Raw genomic sequence first — 22,048 nt, forward strand, 5'->3', positions numbered from 1 at the left:
ATTATTTTTTTGCATTTTTTGTCAATTTTAGAATTATGTAGAAAAGTGTATATTTTACAATGTATTTAACAAATTAAGGAAAACTGGAATTTTTAGGCAAAATTGGTTTTTAACAAAATCGGTTTTTGTTTTTGGTGTAAATCTAAAACAAATGACCGATGCAATATAAAATATTCAATGAATGTTTATATTAGCATTGTCTTTACACCTTACATTTTTCAAACATTTTCAAAATATTTTGACTGGTTTTGAGGTGTAAACAGACATTTTCAGATTCTAATTTTCTTGGTTTTTTTTTCTATAAATGTCAATACAATTGTATTTGTTCGGTCAAAAAGCATGAAAATTTAATAAAGGCTTCTGATATATTGTTGTACGAGTACGAACAATAATAAGTCGTGCCGCCCGGTCACCAAAATACTCCGTTGCGCCGTTACACCATTACTCACCGATCGACCAGTGTGCTATGTGTGTACATGTTTTAGTACTCAACAGGAATTGGACAGGTTCGCCGTGCAAAACCTGTGAGTACTAGTTGTGGAGGTGGGGTGTGTAGATGTGTACTTGTGTGGGTGTGTGCTTAACTGATATTGGACGGGTAACTCAAATTAAATAGATGATAAAAAGTTGTATGTTTAGTTGCTGTATAATTCACAAATTTAATAATTTTGATAATACACAATATAATATTATATTATAATACCACATCAGTACAAATGTATAAATTATAATAATGAACACCAAAACGATAATACAAATAATATTAATAACAATATATATTAAAAAAAACGTACAAATCTGACGGTGCTCGCGGAAGGCCAGTTGCTACCTATCCTATGGTTTTAATAATAATAATAATAATTAAACACAACGCACACAATTTGTCGTAACAATAATTAAAACACAATAATAACGCTGGTGATTTGCGCCACGTCAAAAACAATATAAATAATGATGGCAATTATAGCGTCTTACAAATACAATATACATTTTTACTGCGATTCGCGCACGTAATGGTCGCTTATTCCGCGTAGGTACTACGGAACACACTTCCACGCAATGACGACCTATGCGTGTGTGTGAGTGTGTGTGTGGTGGTCGGTGGTAGTGATATCATAATTGCCAATGCGGCGGCGTCTTCAATCGTATCAATATCAATTAAAAAATATTAAAAAAATATGGGTACAATTTATACGCATTCAAAGTTTAAAGTTCGATTTTTGACAACAGTTAGGTACCTATGAAATTGAAAATTAAAAAAAGATTTTGTAGTTATAAGTTTATAAAATGTTTAATTTTTATAGCTAAAGATTTAACATTAAAAACAAGGTACAACGTAAGTAGGTTATTCCATAACCAAAAAATATAAAAACACAGTTTCCTTTTTTAGTTATTTTATGTTCAAATTTGGACGAATAATTACATACTTAGTAACTTGTAGTAGTTTATACCTATACTTCTTATCTGTATGAGTAAATTGAAAATAAATGAAAAAAGTTTTAAATAGGTATTGAAATTTTTTTTTAAAAAAACACGAGCTTAAATTTATTACAAAAAATAAAAATTGTAATGTTATAACTTCACTGGTGGCAAAGCGAAGAAAATATTATGGGAGTTTTAGCTTATATTGACGACAAAGCAGGACATGAAACCGCTTATAGAAAATTCGGTTACTGAGTCCGCTAGGTTCCAAAACATTTTTAGTAAGTGGGTACTGGTTTTAGGGGTTTATAGAACTAGTAGTAATTGATTAACGGTTACCAAAAAGACCCCTAAAAATGTGGTTATCGGTTTGGATGCGGTTTTAATTCTTCAAGATTCCCGATAACCACTTCGATTTACGTTTTTTTCGAAACTTTTAGTTTTACTTTAATTTATACAAAACAAATATCCACTTTATAAAATGGTTTAGGACAAGCTAAATTAAAAAATAAATACCTATATGGCTATATTTTATTATTAGAAATATTGGATAAATACAAATTTAAATTAAATTAGTAAATAACCCATAACCATCGATTGAAAAATGGGAAAATTGGGGGGGAAATGGGAAAAAAAATGGGAAATTATGGGTACATCATGTGTAAATAGGGGTCCACGAGCAATATAAGTAAAAAATACGTGTGTCGTAATTTTTATGAAAAAAATGTGTGCGACGATGCGAAAGATTACGATTATTATAACGCACCTTATAGATAACGACTAATGAAGTCGAGGTGAATATCGGAATAAGAACTAACAAAAAATATTGAAAATTTACTATCAAAGTATCAGGCTCATCTTTCCCAAAAAGAAATAATTTTTTAACACTTACCTTGAATTTTTTTTATGTTATTGCATTCTATTTGCATTTCCTATCGATTTAATAATTAAAAAAATTATTTGAATATTGTCATTTTTAAAGAAATAAAGGTACCTATCATCAATAACGACACGTTTTTTATTTAAAAAAATTCCGCTTTATAGTAAAGCCTATTCAGGTAAGTAGTTCCGTATAAGCTATAAAAAACACCCAGAGTAATTTGTAAAAAATTAATTTAAGGGGTCTACACAATGGAAAAATTGGCACGTGGTCTACGGGGAAAAAGTTTGGGAACCTCTGATCTAATATGTTCTATAATGTGTATATATGAACCAATGAATCTATACTTACTATCTACGATTGGTATTTATTACTTATTACCGCGGCTACAGTCAGTATAGCATCTTTAATCGTACTTATTATTACATTACATTTATTATCTTGTAAATAAAACTATTAAAAAAAAATAGAATACAATTTAAAAAAAAAAAAAATATTAAAAAATAAAAATCAAATGTAACGTTAATTTATTTGATATTTCCGGTTTTTTTGAATTGACCGGTTTTTTAAATGGAAACTGTGACGTGAAATCGATTGGAAAAATACAATAATATTTAAGGCTCTCGGCCTCATCACTATTACGTAATGGTAATGCTCTCAATGTCGCAAAAAATTATACAATACCTAATACATATACATGTCAAAAAGTTTATCATGCTTATTCATACTTCGAAAACCAATTTTAATACAAATATACCTACTATAATGCTTATACTAATTCTATGCAAAGTATATTATTATTATAAATATTATGAATTCAGAAAAAAATATGTGTTGTGGTGCAGAAAATGTTTACATTTTGAAAACTAGCTAAACAGTAAATTAAAATATTAACACAACAAAGGTAGGGAGGTCGGGCGAGGGTTAAACTCTACCAAATGTAGTAATATAGGTAATAAGAGATTAAATCTATATTTTGATTATAAAGTACAAAAATATGTAAACTGTATTTAAATTAGTTTTTGTTAAAAATAAAAGTATGTTTTATAAATAAATAAAAAGGTTTGCTTGTGAGTGTCGCGCTGCTGTACAGTAGGTTACATTGTATAAAAAATAATTTTCTGAGCAAAGACGCTCAGTCAGCCTATGATATTACTAAGTATATATTTGTGAATTAAGATTATTGTGAATAAAGTAATTTATATATAACCTATTTACGTGGAACCTTGTTTTAAATTTTCAATACTTCAATATAAAAATTGAACATTTTATACATTTTTAACTACAAAATAATTATTAAATTTTAAATTCGATAAATTTTGTACAAACTAAAACTTTAAATACTTATAAAAGAAACCTGTGCTTATGTATTTTTAATATTTTCAAAAGTTATTTTTACGTATTTTATCATTATCTAAAATAAAAGTATTTTTTCTATTTTTATAATTTTTATATTTAGTAAAAAATGTTAAGATAAAAATTATTGTTAGATAGGACAATTAGGTCAAGTTAAAAAGTATTGTCCCGGATTTTTAGATTCTGAGCGAAGCGATGAATGTATTGATTCTACAATGATGTGTGTTTTTTTTTTAAATTTTTTTTTTATTTTTTTTTTTATTTTTGTGTCTGTCATCACCTTTTAGGACAGTAAAAGTGCTTGGATTTTCTTCAATAGTAACATTTCTGATAGGAAAGTGAATCTAGTTGGTACTTTGGGGGGTCAAAAGTAAAAATTTCCCAGTAGTTATCACAAGCGACGTGAAAAACAAAAGAAAAATTAAGGAAAAACGAGAATTTTTACGCAAAATCTGTTTTCGAGAAAATCGATTTTGGTTTTTGGTGTAACTCTAAAACAAGTGACCGTAGGGACATGAAATTTTGACTGAATGTTTGTATTAGCATTTCCTATACACCATAAAATTTACAAAATATTTTGACTCTTTTTGAGCTGTTTACGGCCATTGTCAGTTTTCAATTTTAGTTTTTTTTTCTATAAATATCAATAAAATTTTATCTGTTGAGTAAAAAAGCTTGAAAATTTAATAGAAGGCTCCTAGGTTATTGTTTCAAAGGCAGATGAAAAAAATTAAAAATCCTTAGTCACAGTTTTCAATTATAAGCATTTAAAGTTCAAATATTGACAAAATACGGAAAAATCACGAAAAATAGCAAATTATTTTGATGAGAATTTATAAAAATTTTTCTTTTTAAATCTAAGATTTGAAAATGTAATATAAGATTACTCATAAGTTTGTCTACCTTTATCAAAAAAAAAATGTCTAGAAGAAACTTAAATTAAATTTTTATGAGCGTCTGAAATTTGTATTTTTACAACATTTGATATTTACTCGATTTCTCATGTAACAATTTTCTTATTTTATTGTAATTAAAAAACGAATGACTGTAGATACTTGAAAATTTCACTGAATGTTTATATTAGCATTTTCTATACACCATAAAATGTTGAAAATATTTTGACTCTTTTTGAGCTGTTTACGGACATTGTCAGTTTTCAATTTTTTTAGTTTTTTTTTCTATAAATATCAATAAATTTTTATTTGTTGGGTAAAAAAGCGTGAAAATTTAATATAAGGCTCCTGATATATCGTTCTAATAGCAGTTGAAAAATATTAAAAATACATATGCACAATTTTTTTTTTATAAGCATTTAAAGTTCAAATTTTGACAACATTTATCAAATTTATAATTTATTAATTATTTTGTGGTTAAAAATGTATAAAATGTTTAACTTTTATGGCTAAGGATTGAAAATTTAAAACAAGGCTCCACGTAAATAGGTTATATATAAATTACTTTATTCACAATAATATCATCAAATATACTTGGTAAAATCATAGGCTGACTGACCGTTTTCGCTCAGAATCGTTTTTCTTATACAATGATATTATATCATTGAATTCAAATTTAACACCATCCATTACAGTGACCCACTTGTAACCTACTGTACAGCAGAGCGACATCCACTTATCCACCTTTTTTTAATTTAATCTGACCAGCCTAAAGCAAACCAACATAAATCACAAGGCTAGTGACAATAAGCAATACAATGAATATAATGATCATAAGAATACTAATAAATAAATAATAAATAAAAGAAAAATTTTTGTTATATAATAATAAAATATATTATAGTCATTATTTATTTTTCCTAAATGTGTTTTTATATGTACACAACTGCATTAATAAATTGTTAACAAATGTATTATTCAAATACCCAAAAGGTATTTATAACTAACAACGACGATAAACATGCATATTATACAACTTGAATGTTAAATGTGTTTCGTTTCATCATAATATTCATAATATTGTAGTTTATATTTGAATAATAAAATGAATAGTTTAGTAGTGGTTAATATTTGTATTGTTTTATTACATATATTTATTTTGGTCGACCTAACTTCAGCAATTAGTGGTAAATATAAAAATAACAAAAATTATATTCTTTGATTAATTTCAAAAAATTGTATATTATAGTTTTCTACTTTTCAAATTAATTTATGTGCCTACGTATTATGATAGAATCCTAATTCTTTTGGATCTTAGAATGTTAAAAATTAATTCAAACTTATTCATATTTATATGTTGGTTTGAATTTAATTAAAAATGTCTATATAGTATATACGTGTTACGAACTAGACCAATTATTATATTCTTAATTATTTGATGATTAATAAGAAACCTTAAATGAAAAAGAAATTACACAATCCTTATTTTGAACAAGTTAGTTTAAATATATTTAAAAAGTTTCAATATATTTTGTAAATTTTATTGTATTCATAATAGGTGCATGTAGTAGTATTTTTGTAATTACTAATTATTATTAATTGTTGGGCGTTTTTTGATGTTGAACTAACGATTGGAGATTATGTTCTGAAAATCTTCACTGCACTTCTCCTGGCCAATGTGAATCTAACAACAACCCAAACAACAAAATCTGTTCTCCAGGTTTGGAAATCTACCTCGCTAAATGAAAATCTATTGAAAAATAACTCTTTATTTATCTGTGAAAAAATAAATTTTGTTTTTTAAAAAATTTTAATTCTACATTTAGTGTCTAATTGATAATTCCTTTTTAATGAGTTATCAACCAAATTCCTAGCTATCATAGCTTAGGAAAAAAGTTACATATTTTTTATTTTCCTAATTAACACAAATTCTTGAAGTTTTCAAAATTTAGACTTTTTTCTTTCAATTACCATACTTACTTGATTAAAAATCAAGAAAGTAAAATTGAAATGTGTTTGGGTTAGTAATTTTTAGTCTTCGTAATATTTCACTTTCGATCCCCCAACGTTCATCTAGATCTTAATTAGGTCTTAAATCTTAGATCTTAGGTCTTCACATATTTTTTATGGTCAATTGAGGTTCAAATATTGATGACATATCAAATCTCATTTAAATTTCCTTATTTCATTCAACTATATTTTAGTCATTTTTTTTTTTACTTTTTTCAATTAGATAATTTTTTAATAGGTAGGTACTTCAAAAGATTACAAATTTTGCGTAATATAAAATGTACAAAATTGAAGGATTTCTTCCACCTTGATTACAATCTTCTTTAATGTTTTAAAAAATCTTTATTACTATAATAATTTACATTTGTTTAGGGAAATTATGGGGTTAAAGATACCTAGCGTTAAATATCGAGTGACTGCCTCTAAACTGTCTAAACTTTTCTGACCTTATCCCGCTTTTTTATGCAGGAACTGCTTCACTTACAAATATTGTTCATAAAGACTTACTTCACACGCCAACTGTTCTGGACAAGTGGAAAACCCACAAAAATGTTTACAGTTTAACATACGCTGTTTTATTTTTCCAAAGTAATCAATCCAATAATCATTTATATAAGAATTGGAGATTTGTTTTCCATTGCCTATTCATGAATTAAGATAATTTATATGTATTTCATTTGTAAAGTCTTGCCATGAATACAAATAAATAGCAATCATTAGAATTTATTTAACAATTATTTATGAAATAGAGAATTAATAACAAAAATACCATCCATCAAGCTATACTCTCAACCCTATTTAGCAATAATTCATATTTTTAAAACTTGCATGGATAAATAAATATTACGTACATCATGGTATTTCAGTAAATTACTTAAATAGCTTGTTCTAAATATAGTGTACTATAGAAATTTGGGGTATACGCCGATGTGCAACCTCTAATTCTTTAAATTTATTATTTAATTTTTTCACATTTTTGGTATGAATATTTGAAGTTACTATAGACGATTTTTCCTAGGTTTTAATTAAATATTATTTTTTGTATTTTTAGGTCTCGGTGATTCATCTTGTAGGTATTCAGGTAATTTTGATAGCAATAATGAAGTATGTCACAAGGATGTAGTGAAGTTAAAAAAACTTCCAAAAGAATGCACAGCTTTTGTTTTTGATGGAGTTGTATGTAATAAAGATTATGAAATCACGTATGCATGGATACCAGAAGATTTAGGTAATAATCAATTTATTATTAATATTAGTAGGTACCTAGTTCTATTTATATTATATTATAATTTTTTATTATAAATAGATGATCCAACTGGCACTTCGTTTCCCGTTAAATGTACCAATTCTATATGACTCAAACTTTGTTCAATTCGTTATTTAATATTCGGTGTATGGTGTATTGTGTTCAAAATTTATTTTAACTTTTCTGTTGCCCGGAATAAACTAACCTGCGGTAGATCACGGACCCGGTGCTGTTTGTACGTAAGAGAATGATTTAACTCTAAAGTATCAAAATTGTTCCAAGTTTATCATTTTTACTTAATTCCACCTACGGAGGATTAATATAATCAATTAATACAAAAGCCTAACGCAACCGTACTAAAATCCGATAATAAAAAATAAAAAATTCAACACTTTTTAAGTTAGCCTATCTTTTTCCAAGAGGTCTAATATACACACAAACATTCATTTTAATCTATATCTATACTAATATATAAAATGATAGCGTTTGTTTGTATGTTTGGGATAAACTCCGAAACTACTGAACCGATTTCGAAAATTCTTTCACCAATACAAAGCCACATTCTTCGAGAGTGTCATAGGCTAATTTAAAAAGGGAAGTGATCACACCCGGTAGGTGCTCAAACAAGAATTTTGAGATTTACGATAGAAATTTTTGTTTTTTAATGGTTCCTATAGGTTATATATATAGATAAAAATAATTAGTTTGGTGGATCTTGAGTTCTAAAATTTATTCAAAATGTACACCTATTTAAATAAATATATAGATTAGATATACTAAAAATAAAATTTTGAATAGTTTTGAAGCGTTAAATTTGTAGTCTTAGATACCATTTAAGTAATTCAGTAGTATTTTCATTAGTTAGATGTGATAAATTATGAATAAAACTAACAATATTCATAGAAGCCTACTATGTCCCTTTACTTTATATAAATAGATTGACGACAAGCCGTTAGTGATTTGTTACGCCTGCCTCTAAGTGTTAATTTGAATAAAAAAGCGTTTAACAACCAATTTATATCATATATCCTAAAACTAAAAATAAAACAAGTATAGATAATAAAAATTAAAAAAGAGTTATCCAAGATTTAAATACACTGAGTCTGATTCTGAGTCCATTATTTTTTTTATTTTATTGGATTTGTTAGAGTTAAATTTATTATAAAGTTACGAACAAACCGCACGGGGTCCGCGATCTACCGCAGGTTATTTTTCTTAACAGAAAAATAAAGATAAAATTTGAACACCATACACCGTATATTAAATAACGAATTGATCAAAATTTGAGTCATACAGGGTTGGCGCATTTAACGAAAAACGAAGTGCAAGGGATCAGCTAGTATATATATATAATTTCATGATGTAATATTATAATATTTACTAACTATAAAACACAATTTTATTATAAAGTGTAATTAATATTAAGAAAAAATAAGTGTAACTTGTTCCAACGGTATAACTAATAGAAAAATAAACAATCAAATTATGATCCACGGTAATTAAGAGTATATATTTTTTTTACAGATCACTTAAAATCACTTGTAGATTTTGAGGATGGTATACACAATGTGTACTTATTTTATAAACATCGAACCTTAGAAGATTGGTTAAACGCACTCTTTTTTGGAGATTTTAAAATAGAAGCACAAAAAGTGCAAGAATTTATTGGTAAATATGCTGTAAAGGGGTTGATTTTGAATGGAATGGAATATCCTGCTTTAGAAGTACAGTATATTATTACGAATAATTTTATATAAGTATACCTACTAAATGTACATTTATAATAGATTTATTTTAATTAATTTGAATAATAGACTGTATCACTGAAAAAAATATTTGATTTAGAATTTTAGATTCAGTAGTCGTTTTGACTAAATTTCAATACAATTGGGGGGGAGGGGGGAGTGAATTGATAAGCATAGCACAAATAAATATGCAAAAAAAATATTTTTCATTATGTTGCCGTAGACTTTACAAGCGTACCTACCTATAGGTACTTGGTGACATTTGAATTATCTCCCATGTTTAGGTAGGTGACCTTTTTTGACCCACATTGCCTCCCATAGCGTACCTAGATAATTCATTAATTTATATCGATAGTTTTACGTGACATCTCAACTATTAATTCGATTTTCATAATAAAGACATACAATATTTTCCTAACTATTTATAGTTATAATAATAATAAATTATAACTGATTTTTCGTTTGATCTATTTTGCAAAAATTGCAATGTGTTTGGAAAATGTATCCGAATTATTAATAATATTATCACCAGATCAACCAGATAATAATAAAATAATTACTTATTACATTGAAGATACCAGTACGTTCCCCCTAGTATTTGGGCTAGTTCTTACAACAATCGCTTATGAAAGTACAAATGATATGTGGACCATACCTACACATTATTTTATTAATTTTTATTATATATTTGGACCAACTATGTTTAAGTTGTCAGTTCTAACTCTGAATGCATTTTCGTTTGGGAACTTACATACGAGTGTAATTTTTTTCATGTGGGAATTTAGTCCGCTTATGTTTCGTGTGGGACTTACCAAACCCTATTCGAGAATACCCAGGTACTTACGTACTATTCATATAACATGTATAAACTACATACATCGACAGAAAAAAAAAACCAAACTATATTATAATATATAACCAAGGAAAATTACGATTAATCAATATGAAATAAGATCATAGTCCCTAACCTAACCGTTTCAATCTTATTCTGAATTGAGTATAATGTACTAATTAACTGTCATTATATATAAATATTTAAGACATACATTGATACACTTTTATTTCCAAAAATCATATGTTATGAATATACTTATTTAATAATAATTAATTTATCTTTAGAATTGTGAAAGCGACTTCTACAAGAAATTTACAGACTATGTAACAGATATTAAAACTACAAATCCAGATTTGGAAATTGGGTTTTATTTGAGTGCTAGAACTTTGATACTAAGTGTAAATAAGGAGCTCAATTCAACTTGTAAGTGTATAAATTAAAATAAAATAAGTAGAAGTAAGATTGGTTATATCTGTAATATTTTCATAAGTTTTAATTTATAATTATTGTTATTTTTGATTTATAACAGTTATATCTTTATTATACAACCCTAAAATATAAATCTATTATAATATGTTATGTTTTGCGTATTAGGGTTTGATTTTTGTAAGATGAATGAGGTTTTGGATTTCTATGTGATTGAATTTGCTACTTTTAATGAATGTTGTGATGTATTCTTACATGGTGGAGTTACTCCTCTCATTTCAACAGATCCGGCTGTTATGACATTAGTAAGATTAGTATCAAACACCTGAGCTAAAAATTAATATAAAAATATTATGTTTTTTTCAGACTAAATTTGCAACTGCTTTAAAGCAATCTACCATTGCAAAAGAAAAAATTTATTTCGAATTTTTAATTAGCCCTGCAGTGAAACCTGAGGATGAAGAAAATTGGTTACATTGTCAATTTTCGTATAACGAGGTATAAGTTTAAATAACTTAAAATGTTCATCATTTAAAATAATTATAGATATTGTATTATACTGTTTATCTGTACATAAATCTAACGCGCCAATTTATATGATTGGGGACATAAAATAATATGTATATATTTATAACTGTTTACCAATTTAATTCGCGTAGGTTAGGTTATATTATTTGGGTCCTTATAGGTACTTAAAACTATCAATTTAGTTTTGAGACTTAATATTGTTTAAATAGTTTTTATAAATGTTTACAGTATTGTGAATTCCCCGGAATATACAAAGGCAGATGGTGTGTCGATAACCAGGACATATTGTATGAAAAAGTAATACTTTGTAGACTATAATATCATAAAAGTTATTTAAATTTTTTATACGTTTTATAGGGAAAATTTGCCAAAAAATATTCAAAAGGATTCATAGGGAGAGATATAGATTTAGTCGATCGTGATAATAAATGTGAATGTGATAATAAGTACATAACGTTTTATATGATGTTAAAGGGATATACTGATGCAATTGATAAACTAACTTGTAAATCATTAAGTTAGCCTATTTAGTCTAATAAATACATAGTTAATTGTTATTTTTGAATGATGTAATGAGGCACAAATGTATTATTAATTAATAAATTGTCTCCTACTAATTACTTGATCCCCATAGAACGATTTTTTTATTTTGTTGTAATCCAAAGACTATTAACTATAAGTATCTACTTTAAATTTTTATTTTTATTAAAAATATACAATCTGTATCAGTCACATAGTCTAATAGTGGTTGTAATTAGTTTCAACGAAAAAATATTGACTTATCTGGAAGATCGACACCACGATGGTTACCATGATTGAGTAACAAATTATTTGTAAAATAGTTAAAAAATATTGTGGCATTTCAAAAACGATTGTTGTTATATGTTAATTCAATTATTATAACGATGAAATTATATTATCATAATAATAGGATAAAAAAGAGAGTTCTGAAGCCTATTCCCTCCTCATACCTCATCATCATCCTCATTATTATCATCATCGTCATCGTCATGTTATACCATCTCTATATATAATAATGAAACCCGATTTCCTTGGTCATTGCATCACGCGTGAACGGCTACTCCAATTTTTCTAATTCTTTTTTTGTTGTGTTCGTAATTGTCAAGAGAAGGTTCTTATGTCATACGAGTTTAGGAAAATTCACCGGAAAAGTAGAAAGTTTGAATGTCAAAAAATACAACATTGGTGCCATCAGTCCAGAAAAAAATAAACTAAATAATAAAAATTTAGTTGCAAATTAAAATAATAGAAGTGTATTGTATATTGCTTCTTATTGGTTACAGGCATGTTTGTTGATTTGTATTATTATTTTTTGTCAATATATAAATATATCCTCTAACTATACATATAAATGTGAAATTTAAATCTTTGTACAGGGTATACTCTAGAACTACTTATCAGATCTTCTTGGGTTTTTTTAACGAAAGATTATATCACGGAGAAGGTTACTATGAAAGACAATTTTAGGTAAATCCAGTGTAAAAGATACACCAGTGACGCAACTATCTAGGTTAGGATTTTGTATTAATTGATAATATTAATCCACCATAGGTAGAATACAACAAACTTGGTATAACTTTGATACTTTTGAATTAAATCATACACTTACGTACAAACAGCACGGAGTCAGCGATCGACCGCAGGTAGATTACCTAACTGATAATATACTGCTGTGAATCAGAATTTTTATTCCAGGCAACAGAAAAGTTAACATTAATTTGGTACACCATACACCGAATATTAAATAACGAATTGAACAAAGTTTGAGTCATATAGAGTTGGTACATTTAACGGGCAGTGAAGTGCACGGGTTCAGCTAGTATACAATAAAAATAGGTATATTTATCGTATAAATTATAAAATGGTCCACTTGAAGCTCTAGAATCGAGATCACGATTTAAATCTAATGCCGTTTTATCATAGCTCGTTGGGCAACCATATTATCTTGAATCGTGCATGACAGTGAGAACGCCTTCTTCTCAGTAAGCAATTCTTATCATTAAACACTTTGTTTTTTCTAAATTACGTTTAAAAAACTTTGAATAAATTAAAACTGTCGTATTCCGTCGTGGTCAATGTATGGATTGTTTCCGTTTATATAACTTCGTATCAAAGAGGGATACACGTTACTAACATTTTATCAGATTACGGATACGGTCCAACTTTTATAATCTAAGACTTCATACTGTAGGGATACAGATACCCGATTAGCTGAACGAGTGTCGCTTCCATATTGTTCTGTGCTGATACCAATCCGGAGACAGTTACGATGGCGACGTTGTTACTTTTTTATGTAAAATAAAAATACATGTTTATATATTACGTCATCATACAGGTGTTTCGAACGACTGAATTCTTTACCTAACTACAAACCGTCCTTTATATACAACCTGTCGTCTGGTCACTTGTGATAACCAGATCAGTTGGTCTGCAGCCCTTCAAGTGTCTTGACCTACGTATTTCTCGTATTATTAAAAGTGTTTAAAATAAATTTACATTTTTATATAGCTGGTTCAGTTCACAGTTCAGAATATGACTTCTATCTACAAGTAAAAAACGTTTACATATATCACTTATCACTACCAGCTAAGTCCTATCATAGAACAATATAGAAGCGAAACTCGATCGGCTGATTAGGTTTACGTTTACCTATGATCTGAAGTCTGAACCTAGGAAACGTGCCTGTAAACCAACATGATGTTAGATCCTTGTTTACCCGTATTCGGAAAACGTTTACTGCCACGTAGGCGGTGTATAGGTAATTCACGGAATTTTATACCCCAAGTTCTATTCAGAGAAAAAAAACTCTTAGCGATAACGAGTCTACCTACTCACTGCGCGCAGTCACATAGAAGTTTACACGAATTTACTTCGACTTCCACACATATTTTTTTTGTTATAATTAATAGGTACTATGATTCCTGATTTGACTATAAGAAAAATGTCTTTCTATAAAATGTATGATCAATTTGAATTTTTTATTTAATCTTGGAAATATTTTGTTCAAGAAGTATTGCAAACATTTTTTACAATTTTCAATTTATTCTGAGAAACAAATAGTTGGATAGTTTATTTCCTAATATGAAATTACATTGCGAGTGTACTAAACTCTGCCGGTAATCGGAAAAAATATCACCAAAATAAAAACCCCCGAAAACGAACCGGAACGCACATAAAATTAATATGTGGATTATAATATTATTTTAATTCGTGTTTACTTACAATACAATATAAATTATAATTAGTTAAATAGATACAAATAATATGAGTTATTTTTAGCTTAAAAAAGGTGGGTAAGTGGATGTCGCTCTGCTGTACAGTAGGTTAAAAGTGCGTCACTGTAATGGATGCTGTTAAATTTGAATTCAATGATATAATATCATTGTATAAGAATAATGATTCTAAACGAAAACGTTCAGTCAGCTTGTGACATTACCAAGTATATTTGATGATATTCTTGTGAATAAAGTAATTTATATATTTACCTATTTACCTATTTACGTGGAACCTTGTTTTAAATTTTCAAAAATATAATATCTGTATAATAATTGTATAGGATTAACTTCTATAGATTGTGTTACTGTCGATTTTTACAAACAGGAATTATTAAATTTTAATTTTCACCAACCGGGACGGACGCAAAGTTTATATTATGAACCGGAACGACGTTCCAGTGCGTTCCGGTCCATTTCGAGTATACTGGTAAGTACATGAATTTACGATTAAAACAGTAATGTAAGATTTCCCAATAGTTTATTTTTTAATATTTAGTAAATAATGTTAAGAAAAAATATTAAGTAGTTATGGACAGTTATACCAATATAAATCACAAAGCTAGTGACAATAAGCAACACAATGAATAATGATTATGGGAATAATAATAAATAAATAATAAATAAAAAAAAATTATTATATAATAACAAAATATTATATAGTCATTATTTATTTTTCCTAAATGTGTTTTTATATGTACACAATTGCATTATTAAATTGTTAAAAAACGTATTATTAAAATACCCAAAAGGTATTTATAACTAATAATGATGATAAACATGCACAGACAACTTGAATGTTTAATGTGTTTTATTTCACCATAATATTGTAGTTTACATTTGAATAATCACATGAATAGTTTAGTAGTGGTTAATATTTGTATTGTTTTATTACATAATATATTCATTTTGGCCGACCTAACTACAGCAATTAATGGTAAATATAAAAATAACCAAAATTATATTCTTTGATTAATTTCAAAAAATTGTATATTATTATAGTTTTCTACTTTTCCAATTAATTTATGTGCCTATATATTATGATAGAATCCTAATTATTTTGGATCTTGGCATATTAAAAATTAATTCAAACTTATTCATATATTCCATATGTTGGTTTGAATATAGTTAAAAAGTTCTATATTCGTATTATTTGATCAACGATGCCGGGAAATGCTAAACAAATTATAGAAAACTTAAGGGTTCAATATAACTACAGCTCGTAAATCTTTACACTATTACCATAATTATTATATTCTTAATTATTTGATGACTAATAAGAAAGCTTAAATGAAAAACAAATTACACAATCCTTATTTTTAACAAGTTGGTTTGAATATAATTATATCTTTTATTGTATTCATAAAAGGTATGGTAGTTTTTTTTGTAATTAATTATTAGTGTTTGTTTCCTATTTATTACATGGTACAACATCATTAATAGTAACTAATGAGTATCTACTTAATAAGAAGATATTATGAATCGAAAATCCGTGGACTCATATCTATTGATGTTTTTATACGAGCGACTAAATAAATAATATTATGTTACCCCCGTGGTTGAAATAAACAGGTTATTGCATGTTGACTCGGATTGTTATCATCAGAAACAAAATGGCTGCGTAAAGGGATATCACTAATATCAATTTTTCTTGTCATTAAAAATACTGTAATAATATGTTCACACACCATTATAATATACCAAAATTTTACAGAATAATAAACAACGGCCAGACTGTCGCTTGTAGAAATCGGTCGCATCAAATAAAACCATTAACAACGACAATTTAGATATCGGCACGCACTCATAACGATATTACGTAGGATGTGTGTGACTTTATTTTATGCTGACGCCAAAGAATAATCTAGTTCTCAGGCCCACGATAACTTGGTGACAAAGCCGCCCACCACTCTCTGGTCAGCATCCTCGCGTCCGTCCCTTAAATCAGTGCATGAGCACCAACCACCAAAGTAACAACCTCTCAAGTCCCATATAAACCGATTTCAACGAGCGACAACTGGACTCCTTATGGGAGCAATAATCAGTGCGTTCTTTAATTCAATTTGTGTATTTGAAGTATTACTTTGTTTTTATCTAAAACCTAAAACTCCTACAATATTATCTACAAACAACTGCGAATCAGGTAAGGCATATAATATAATATTTTTTCCATAAAATTATATTGTACGGTGTATTTGATCTAATTCTCGAATACACGATCTCGAGAGCCCTCCGAACACCTGGAGGAAGGTAATAGCGTAATTTTAATATTTGAATATAACTATCGACAGGAGTCGGAGTTTATATTATTCGTAATTAGTGAGTTATTACAATACGGTGACAAAAGCTAACAAATTCAAAATTCCATGCATACTTACTTGATTATTATTGGCTCCCTTTACGCTGCCATTTTTGTTTTTAAAATAAAATATTTGTTGAGAAAGGATATAAATATATAATATTATATTTATGCAATAACATTGTATATTTCAAGCATGGTTACTCCTATATTATTATTAATTAGTACCTAAATCATTCGACGTATTAGTTTTCATTTATAAAAATATGTAGGAAATCTATATACATAAAAATAAGTGTACATTTTGAATAAATATTATAACTCAAGATCCACCAAACCGATTTCAATAAAAATTTTATAATTATTATTAAAACGCTCTTCCCAGAATATTTATTTAATATTTTAATTATTTCATAAAAATAAATTCAAAATCATCCACGGATATTTACGGATATTTATCTATAGAGAATCTAGATATGGTATGATTTCATCTAAAATAAAAATTAGACAACTTAATTATGTTTTTATTGTTTACGAAAAAAAAAATTAATGTATTGTAAACGAAAAGTATAAAATACTTAATTAACATTTTATTATAAATATTTGAAAATCTAATTGTATCTAGATTTTTTAATTATTTATTCAATAAATAAATACCCTTTAGAAAATGTGTATTTAAATTTTGGATAACTATTTTTTAATTTTTATTATCTATACTTGTTTTATTTTTAGTTTTAGGATATATGATATAAATTAAAATAAAATTTTAAATTCTTAAAATTTTACATTTATTTTTTTAATTTTGTTAAAAATTGTTTGGCTTGGTAAAGATTGAAATTTGAATACACGATCACATATAAGTTATTTTTTAGAAAGTGTTTGAACTTTAAGATTTACAAATTATTTGGTATCTTGTAAAAGTTAATACTTAATAATTCGTATTTGTAATGTGGATATAAACAAGATTATTAATATAGGTAATACTAGATTCACCTTTGCTGCATTCCCCCCCCCCCCCCCCCCCATAAGCCTACTCAAAACCATAAGTGTCCGTGTCACCCGCCGGACTATTCTTTCCAGCCCATAATATCTTGGTTCGTGATCTTTACTCACCACCATAGTTTAAAAAGTAAGAAGAATGGTCAACACGAACTTTGTTTTGGCCCTAGTTTGTGCATGTATACCCATTGGAAAATGTGTATTTAAATCTTGGATAACTATTTTTTAATTTTTATTATCTATACTTGTTTTATTTTTAGTTTTAGGATATATGATATAAATTGGTTGTTAAACGCTTTTTTATTCAAATTAACACTTAGAGGCAGGCGTAACAAATCAGTAACGGCTTGTCGTCAATCTATTTATATAAAGTAAAGGGACATAGTAGGCTTCTATGAATATAGTTAGTTTTAATCATAATTTATCACATCTAACTAATGAAAATACTACTGAATTACTTAAATAGTATCAAAGACTACAAATTTAACGCTTCAAAATTTTATTTTTAGTAAATTTAATCTATATATTTATATAAATAAGTGTACATTTTGAATAAATTTTATAACCCAAGATCCACCAAACTAATTATTTTTATCTATATATATAACCTATAGGAACCATTGTTATGTAGAAAGACGAGTTTGAGTGACTCCAAATCTCTCATCCCCCGTGTAAATTTAGTAATTTAACAGGCATGATACGGTTCCCTGGCGTATACCAGGCGGTTTTTTGTATGTATTAAAATGTTAATTTAAAGTTAATATTAATTGATTATATCAAACTATACGATGCACTGACTTCCACTTCTTACAACATGAGCCAACCCTATTTTAGATTCTGAGCGAAGGGATGAATGTATTAATTTAACAATGATGAGTGCTTTTTTTTTATTTTCTATTGTTTTTTTGTGTCTGTCATCACCTTTTAGGGCAGTAAAAGTGCTTGGATTTTCTTCAACAGTAACTTTTCTGATAGGAAAGTGAATCTAGTTGGGGGGTCAAAAGTAAAAATTTCCCAGTAGTTTTCAAAAGTGACGTGAAAAACCAAAGAAAAATTAAGGAAAAATGGGAATTTTTACTCAAAATCTGTTTTTGAGAAAATAGATTTTGGTTTTTGGTACAACTCTAAAACAAATGACCGCAGGTACATGAAAGTTTGACTGAATGTTTATATTAACATTTTCTATACATCATAACATTTTCTAAATATTTAGACTTATTTTGAGCTGTTAACAGACATTTTCAGTTTCCATTTTTCTTAGTTTTTTTTCTATAAATATCAATAAAAAAGCTTGAAAATTTAATAGAAGGCTCCTAGGTTATTGTTTCAAAGGCAGATGAAAAAAATTAAAAATCCTTAGTCACAATTGTTATTTATAAAAATGTAAAATTCAAATCTTGACATAATACGGAAAAATCACGAAAATTAGCAAATTATTTTGAGTTGAGAATTCATAAAAAATTTTCTTTTTAAATCTGAGATTTTAAAATGTAATACAAGATTATCCATAAGTTTCTATACCTTTATCAAAAAAAAAAAATGTCTACAAGAAAGTCAAATTAAATTTTTATGAGCGTTTGAAATTCATATTTTTACAATATTTGATATTCACTCGATTTCTGATGTAACGATTTTGCTATTTTGTTGTAATTAAAAAACGTATGACTGTAGATACATGAAAATTTTACTGAATGTTTATATTAGCATTTTCTATACACGATAAAATTTTGAAAATAATTTGACTCTTTTGAGCTGTTTATGGACTTTGTCAGTTTTCAATATTTTTAGTTTTTTTTCTATAAATATCAATAAAATTTTATATGTTGGGTAAAAAGCGAGAAAATTTAATGCAAGGCTTCTGATATATTGTTACAATAGCAGATGAAAAATATTAAAAATACATAGGTGCAATTTTTTTTTATAAGCATTTAAAGTTAAAATTTTGACAACATTTATCAAATTTAAAATTTAATAATTATTTTGTAGTTAAAAATTTATAAAATGTTGTTGTGAACCCCTGTCTGTATGCTATACGCAGTATGAGATATAGTAATAGTATAATATAGAATAGTGTGTAAGCATATTAATATGTGAACAGGCAGAGTCACACGGACTAAGGGAATTCGCTGTGTGGACAGTTTTGAGCTTGAGCGAGCCCCCACCGTGTCTCGCTGTCTGTATAAGAGTTAGTGTAGTACTGTCAGACCATCGAGCAGAACCTCTGTTAATCTTTTAAGTCTAATTATTTAAATCTAAGTATTCTGTACAACTAAATTTCTTTTAAAATTGATTATATTAATAAAGTATTAGTGATAACTCATACACCACGTATTTCTTATTAACGAACAAACTCGGTTTTGGAGACGTCCATAACAATGTTCAACTTTTATAGCTAAGGATCGACAATTTAAAACAAGGCTCCACGTAAATAGGTTTTAATATATAAATTACTTTATTCACAATAATATCATCAAATATACTTATTACTTAGTAATATCATAGGCCGACTGACAGTTTTCGATCAAAATAGTTTTTCTTATACAATGATATTATATCATTGAATTCAAATTTAACACCATATTTAACAGGGACCCACTTGTAACCTACTGTACAGCAGAGCAACATCCACTTATCCACCTTTTTTAAATTTGTTTCGGAAGTTTTTAAAGCAAAATTATAGAAAACTTACTAAGTCCTTCAACCCAATAAGGTTACCATAATTTGATTTTATCATTTTAGATATCTATAATATATGTATGAAGTTTATACTTGGTTTTTTATAATTTTTTGAAAAAAAAAATATACCTCTCTAAATACTGGTATTTACCGGTACCAGAACCGAAACCTTAGTTTTATAATTTTAAGAACAGTTACCGAATTTATATTTTTTTGAAGAACCTAGTTGGAACCGAAACCGAAATAATTATAAAGGTTCTAAGTCCTGTTCAAAACTATGAATTTAGTTTTGAGACTTAATATTATTTAAATTGTTTTTATAAATGTTTACAGTATTGTGAAAACCGCAATTATTACCGAGGATAATGGTGTGTCGATAACCAGGCCATATTGAATGAAAAAGTAATACCTTGTAATCTATAATATCATAAAAGTTTTTTAAATTTTTTTATATATTTTATAGGGTAAATTTGCCAAAAAATATTCAAAAGGATTCATAGGGAGAGATATAGATTTAGTCGATCGTGATAATAAATGTGATTGTGATAATAAGTACATAACGTTTTATATGATATTAGAGGGATATAATGATGCAATTGGTCAAATAACTTGCAAAGCATTCAACTAGGCTATTTAGTCTAATAAATATTATAATTAATTGTTATTTTCGAATAATGTAACTAGGCACAAATGTACTATTAATTAATAAATTGTGTCTTCTTCTAATTATTTGATTCTCATAGAACGATTTTCTTATTTTATTGTAATCCAAAGACTATTAACTATAATTACCTACTTGAAATTTTTATTTTTATTAAAAATATACAATCTGTATCAGTCACATAGTCTAATAGTGGTTGTAATTAGTTTCAACGAAAAAATATTGACTTATCTGGAAGACCGACACCACGATGGTTACCATGATGGGGTGCACCATAAACTTCTACACTGAAAAACAGAACATGATGTGTGTGACATGTATGACTATGACGATAGTGTGCATTGGGGGACCTCGGTTACTTTGACTGGTTGAAGTGGACCTGGTTCTGGTGTGATGTACCGACACAAGTGGATAATATTATAGGTCCTTATAATTCGGTTTGTTTCGGCTTCGGCTACCGTGTAAACATTTTGTGACGAAACGTGCACAAAAACGTATGGTCCTTGATACAGCAAAAATAATTTGTGGATTTGCTTATCGACCGCCGAACTCAAACGATGTGTTCGTACCAACACACGTTCTCCGATGACCAACTTAGTCACTCGGCGTAGGACTGCTGTACCTCGCGTGCCAGAATCATTTTTGTTTGCTGAGACAGTGCGACCCTGAGTGGAAACGAGATTACAGCACTAAATGGGTTGTACCGTTCGAGGGTGAGAAACAATTCTTGCGGCGTATACCCTGTCGCTTCGTGCACAGTGTTGTTCAGTACCCATTCA

At 27.6% G+C, this 22,048-nt stretch overlaps 1 pseudogene; it reads left to right on the forward strand.

Moving 5' to 3' along the window:
* Positions 1-6,561: 6,561 nt before the first annotated feature.
* On the forward strand, positions 6,562-21,236 carry LOC132949154 (uncharacterized; annotated as a pseudogene).
* Positions 21,237-22,048: the final 812 nt, after the last annotated feature.

This window comes from Metopolophium dirhodum, chromosome 7 (genome assembly GCF_019925205.1).
Source record: "Metopolophium dirhodum isolate CAU chromosome 7, ASM1992520v1, whole genome shotgun sequence".
Lineage (NCBI taxonomy): Eukaryota > Metazoa > Arthropoda > Insecta > Hemiptera > Aphididae > Metopolophium > Metopolophium dirhodum.